The sequence below is a fragment of the Jaculus jaculus genome, chromosome X (assembly GCF_020740685.1).
Source record: "Jaculus jaculus isolate mJacJac1 chromosome X, mJacJac1.mat.Y.cur, whole genome shotgun sequence".
NCBI classification, from domain to species: domain Eukaryota; kingdom Metazoa; phylum Chordata; class Mammalia; order Rodentia; family Dipodidae; genus Jaculus; species Jaculus jaculus.
In genome coordinates, this window is record NC_059125.1 from 108,966,231 (window position 1) to 108,973,317 (window position 7,087).

Consider the following 7,087-nt stretch of genomic DNA (forward strand, 5'->3'; position numbering starts at 1 on the left):
ACAAAAAGTGTGAGAGGAAATATTTATGTATGGGGTGGTCACCCCTTTGCAGCAAAAGATATAGATGTCTTGACACAAATGGTCCTGGTTATGGAAATATTGAGCAGGCATTTAGCTCTGGTTGGCTTAGAGCTGGAAAGGCAGCGAGATATAACTTGATTGGCATCAAAGAAGTCAAGGCGTGTCCTATGCAGAGCCAGGGACATGGCCCACATGGAAAAACATTTCTTTTGAACTGGGCAAGAGATAAGAAAAATCTTGCTTCCCTTTTACCTGTAGGGGTCCAGTCATGCTAACTCTATGCCCCTTTATTTCTCTCTCTCATTAGAAGACACTCCAACTGCTGTTAGGGGGCAAGGGACACAAAGATGTCAGATTCTTACTACTTAATGCAAGCACCCTCCTGCTCCTCATGCCCTTTCTTGACCATGCTGGCAGTATGTGTGAGATCTGGCTACACAACCTGTCCACTTGCCCACCCCACCCAACACTGCCATCTCTGGCCTCTGTGGTTGATTCCTGTATACTCTCCAGTTCCAACCACCATTCACAGTCCTCACAGCCTGGGCTGCCTATGTGAGTTCAGCACCCTTGTCTGCTGCTCAGCACACTCTGCCCTCCACTTGTACTGCCTTTCTATGTGTTCATCATTGTGTGGATAAGCTCAGTCATCAGCTATGCACACTCCTCCCTCAGCTGTTGGCCATTGTGCTTCAACAGGTGACCTTATGCTCAGCTTCCTATTCCATACAGATGTCTCCCCACCCTAAACCCCTGAATAATGCAAACACCCTCTCTGAAAGTTGAACTGAGTTCCCATCATATTCTCCAACAAGAAATCAACACCAACAACTTCTACAACTGGACTTCAAGAAATGTTTAGCTAAGCAATTGGGAGATGGACCATGGCCTAGGAAGGAAGTGTTCTCTGCACAGCTGGAGGGGTGGAATTGGAAAATTTGGAGACTGGCAGTGTCTGGTTATATTAAACTTGAACTCCAGAAGTTTCATGATTGCCTGATGGTGGCTAAGTGTGCATTATTTTAGCTTCTCCTTGCTATACATTATATCAGTTGAAAATGTTTACTCTATGCCTTTATATGCTGGAAGTATTTAACTTTTGTGATTTTATAGGACTTACTATCTTAAATTGGCCAAGACTGTAGGGACCTTGAAATTGAACTGAGTACAATTTACAAAGTGTGATGGTTATGAATCTATTGGGGGCCAGGGGAGGAATGTGGTAGTTTGAATAGATGGTTCCCAATATATTCAGTGTTTTACTGCTTTGTAGTTTGCATCTGCAGCCACCTGGCTGGAGGTGGTTTCACTGGGCAGATCTTAATGTGTGGTGGTGGTGGGTTTGAGATTTCAGTCTAAATATATGCAAAGTGTGCTGTGCTGTGTGGTTCCTGGCTTTTGGATATTTTTCTTCTCTCTCTGCTTGGACTTGGGAAAGCTTGCCAGCTTCTTCTGCCATTATGGAATTTCAGAGAATCATAACAGCTAACATGCTGAAAATTAGTGACTGATGACTGCACAGCCTTTAATTTTCTTATTGACAATTTCCATAATTGTAGACTATCCCATTGGAATTCCCTCCTCCCCCCATTTTGCCCTCCTCCTCTCAGTGAGACTCTCTTTTAATCTGATGTAAGGATCTTTTTTATCCTGTTATGATGGTCTTGGGTATGTAGTGTCAGGCACTGTGAGGTCATAGATATCCAGGCCATTTTATGTGTGGAGGAGTGCATTGTAAGGTGTCCTACCCTTCTTTTGGCTTTTACATTCTTTCCATCACCTCTACTGCCAAGGAATCTGGAAGATATTTCGGTGCTGAACACTCCTCTGTCACTTCTTCTCAGAACCATGGTGCCTTATGAGTCATCCCAAGGTCACTGCTGTCTGAAAAGAGAAGCTTCTCTAACCAAAAGGGAGAATGGCATTAACATATGGGTATGGACATTAAGAGAAGTGCTTACCAAGCAGTTAATGTGAGCATAGTATATACATTTAGCCAGACACCATTAGATGTTACACCCCTAGAGCTCATGACTACCCCTGTTGTAGATTTTCAGTATCAGGGATATACTCCCTTCCCATGAAGCGGGCTGCCAGTCCAATTAGAGAGCAGTTGTTTTCCCCCTTAACGGACATTCCTTTACTGCATCCAATGGCTCATTTGGCCTGGCTGGCCAAATTTAAGGCTGAGTGCACAGCTATTAATTAGACTTAAAAATTATTTCCTTCATGGCTTAGAGAACAATATGGAAGATAAAAATGAAAGAATATCTGAACTGAAGGGTCTGGAGTAGTACTGTCGAATATTAGCATCTAGACATTACAAAGCCATGAAATCTCAACAGATGTAGTTACATGCTTAACACATGTACAAAATAGGACCGATTCAATATTCTGTTATAAATAGTGGAGGGCATTTCCAATGAATTAAGCACAGGCTTATATTGATTGTAAATATAACAGGACCTAATGTGTTTCAAGCTTTGGCTATGACAAACAAAGTTGTTGTACAAACTGCAGAAACCTTAGTGTGACATATGATTTGAATTTTCTGGAATGAAATGCATTTATCATGTTGCATGCATATGATTACTGTTTGCAAAAAAAGACTAATTGTTTTCCCTAGTGGTTCATTTTTTTTTTTTTTAACATTCCTGTCAGTATACGGGACTTCCAATTGTTCCACAGCCTTGCAAGAAATTAATATGGTCAGACTTTGAAAATTTTACCAATCCTAATCCATGTCTGGGCATATATTATATTGTGTTTTGAGTTGATTTTTTTCATGAGTATATCTTTAAACTTTTTTGCCTTTACATGTGTTGGAAATAAGTCACCTATCATATTTGTGATTTACAAATATCTGTTCCTCAACCACATGTGCACACACATACTAGTATGCATGCACATACACATGTTTACCACACACATACAGAGAAATCTATATTTGCTAAGTGTAGTGATGCATGCATGGAGTAGCAGATATTAAAAAGCTGAGGCAGAAAATTTGTCATGAGTTTGAGACCAGCCTGGGCACTGTTAGATTCTGTCTCAAAAATATGATAAAACAAACAATAAAAAGTAAAACATAGGCAATTAAATAAAAGAATAGGGGTTGATGAGATTGCTTAGTGTTTCATGACACTGGCCTGCAAAGCCTGCCATCTTGGGTTCAATTCCCCAGTCACCACAAAAAGGCTGATGAACAAAGGGGCACAAGCACAACCTTCAACCTAAACCTAAAGTGGCAAGACACCGTGATATGCCAATACCTTCTGTCTTCTAGAAAATTAATTTTCAAAAAGACCAACCAAATAGAATTAAAATTTTAAAAAGATGCAGAAATTCACCTTTCTCTGGGATTTGAATGATGCATTGATTGTATACTACCTCTTCCTCTGCTGTTGTGGAGTTTTTTTCTTTTTAAATTTTTTTCTGATAGGTATCACTTTTCTGGATTTTTCTTTCACTTTTAAATTGACAATTTTGAAACATGCATATAATTTTGATCATAATCCCCTTACATTAATTAGAGTTTCCTGTATAACATAAGTAGGAGATATTGAGTAGAGCACATGGAAGCTACCACTTGCTACACCAATAATGAAAATGTCTCTGGCTCCCTCAGCAGCAATTACCTACCAAACACTCCACAGCAGTGGTTGGGGACCTCATTCCCTCCTCCATTACGTATGATGGTATGTTCATGGTCTGAAGTTGTGCAGGTCATGTGCAAGTTAGTTATAAGAATCTCTCTGGGCTGGAGAGATGGCTTAGCGGTTAGGCGCTTGCCTATGAAGCCTAAGGACCCCGGTTCGAGGCTCGATACCCCAGGACCCAAGTTAGCCAGATGCACAAGGTGGCGCACGCATCTGGAGTTCGTTTGCAGTGGCCCTGGCACGCCCATTCTCTCTCTCTCTCTCTCTCTTTCTCTTTCTCTGTCTCTCTCTCTCCCTCTTTCTCTGTTGCTCTCAAATAAATAAAAATTTAAAAAAAGCAAGCAACAAAAAAGAATCTCTCTGTCATCATGATTGCAGTAGCCATGTCATGACCAATATATAACATCCATAGCACTCCTCCTCCTTATCGTCTAGCTCTTACATTCTTCCAGCTCCATTCTGCAGTGTACCTGAGGCTTGGATGGAGTAATATAGATGTATGTCCTGTTTAGCACTAGTCACTTCACACTTAGGATATCTCAGCATTGTGTTGAAGGTTGAATTCTCTCATAAGTCTTACACATAATTTAGTTTAATTAAAGTTGGGAACAGCACTTATCTATATGGTTTATTTCTTGAAAATTCCTTCACCAGTATTTTGTAATTTTACAATAGACATCCTGTTAATAGTTTGTTAAAGGTATACCTTTAATATTTTATACTTCCAAAGCCCATCACCCATACATTTTATTAACACTAGGTTTAAAATAATCGCATCTTTTAAAATTACTGATTCTTTACAGGAAACTTAAAATCTTGCAGGATATGTTCTCAAAATTTCTTTTTCATCAGAATGATAGGCTTCTAATCTTTTGCTCTTAGGTATTAATTGAAGAGTCATCTTTGTTAATATTTATTTTTATTTACTTATTTTTGAGAGAGAGAGAGAGAGACAGAATGGGTCGCCAGGGCCGCTAACCACTGCAAATAAATTCTAGATGCATTCACCATCATGTGCATCTGGCTTACTTGGGGACTGGGGAATTGAACCCAGGTCCTTAGGCTTCTCAGTTAAGTGCCATAATCAATAACCCATCTCTCCAGCCCAAGAATAATCTTTTTATGTTATTCAAAATATACTTCTGGGGTTTTGATTAAAAGAATGTAATTTATATATATAAGTTTGGACAGAATCATGCTCTTTATAACATTTATTTTTATCTCTCCATTTACTTATGTCATTTATTTCTCAATGAAATTTTGCAATTTTCTCCATTCCACATGTGCAATTCCTTTCAGATTTATTTATAGGTGCTTCCTCTATTTGTTAGGAAGGACATTAGATTCTTTTCTTCCCAGTTTATCCTAACTGTAAATGAATCCATTTCCTTTACCAAATTGTTTTCTAATTTCTTTTGAAATGCAAAGAAACTATGATGGCATATTTTATGGACTTAAGTGAGGCAGAACAATAGAGGTGAGACTGAGGCCCAGAATGTCTTACACAAAACCTGTAAAACAAGCTTATGACAAAAGTCAGTTGGCAATGTGGAAGTCTGGAAATATCCTGGTGGAGACCTATTAGAACTGACTAGTGCCTCTGGTGAAGACACATTCCTTAGTGTCTGAAGGTGACCTCTGACTTATTAAAATACCAAAATGCACATCTCTGGGTGAAGGTTTAGGATGTTAATGAGACATACAATTTCTGAAGTTGTATTTATTGTATATGCAACAGGTTGAGTATGTGCTTGATGAAAATGACCCCAAAAGCTATTTGACATATATTTTAAAAAAGAAACTGACACAAAAGAATTATGTATTTCAAATAATCTACTTTGATTAGAATGAAGTACTTTGTATTCTGAGATTTTTTACTATTGAGTTTTTAAAAGTTGAGTAAAAGAGGCTGGAGAGATGGCTTAGCAGTTAAGCGCTTGCCTGTGAAGCCTAAGGACCCTGGTTTGAGGTTCCATTCCCCAGGACCCACTTTAGCCAGATGCACAAGGGAGCACATGTGTCTGGAGTTTGTTTGCAGTGGCCAGAGGCCCTGGTGCGCCCATTCTCTCTCTCTCTCCCTCTCTGCCTCTTTCTCACTCTGTCACTCTTAAATAAATAAACAAAATTTTGTAAAAAGTTGAGTAAAATTTAACATCTTTTTAGAACAGTTTTAGGAGAAAATGCTCATCAAAACTTATGTAGCCAATATAAAATTTATCACTAAACAAAAATTTTACACTTAATGAATGTTATTTGAATTAAGAGAAACTTCCAGAAGAAATATTTTCAATTTTATCTTTTATTCATTTGAGAGAGAGAGAGAGAGAATGAGAAAGAGGCAGTGACATAGATTGGCAATGTACAAGCCAGGGCCTCTAGCCACTGCAAACAAACGCCACCTTGTGCATCTGGCTTACATGGGTACTGGGGAATTGAACCTGGTTCCTGAGGCTTCATAGGCGTCTCTCCAGCCTCAGAAAAAGTATTTTAGATGCTCAATGTCACCCTAAGAAGAAGGAAAAGGAGAGGTGAAGGGAGGGAGAAGGAAAGGGGGAGGAAGGGAAGCAGGAGAGGCACGAGGAGAAGGAGAAGAAGGAGAAGGAGTAGGAGGAGGAGGAAAGCAAAGAACTCTTGAGAATATGCTTACTTAAAGAGTCAGGAATTAAGAAATCTGTATATGCTTTATACCTGGTAGTTATCTGGGCTTAACAGTATGGCCAGGAAAACGATCCATCTTCTGCAGGAACGAATGGCCAACTTTCAATGTGTGATGGCTGGAGGGAGGCACTTTCCATCTGCCCACCATTTACCAAGTTAAAGGTATTATGTATGGGAACCCTGGGCATCCTGACCAGGCACATACATCACTGTTTGCTAATATCTGGTGGAGAAGCCCCCCCCACACCTTGGCTGAGACCCTTTTTGCCACCTACTCCAGTGATCCTGAAGGACCACTAGCCAGCAGTCCCACCCCTCTCTGTTCCCTGAGAAGGACCTCTACCCACCTCTCTATATATCTACTCCTGTGCCAGAATCCGTACTGCAAGTGGTTGCTGCTGATTGGGGCCTGGGGTGGGGGGAGGGATAGAGAGTATATGATAAGTCCTCCCCATACATGGGCCCAGGCTGCAAGACAGGCAGACTCCACCATGATTACACTGCCTTTATGAGCAACTGGCCTCCCTGCTCAGGAGGGCCCACAGTATATGGCCCACATCCCTTTTGCCACTAGTGACCTATATAACTGGAAAATGCAAAATCCCAATTTCTCAGAGAAACCCTCTGCCCTGCTAGACCTATTAGACTCTAAAATGATTACCCACCAACCCATGTGGGACAATTGCCAACAGGATTTGCAGGTGCTCTTCATGACTGAGGAAAGAGAGCAGGTCCTAACTTCAGCCCAA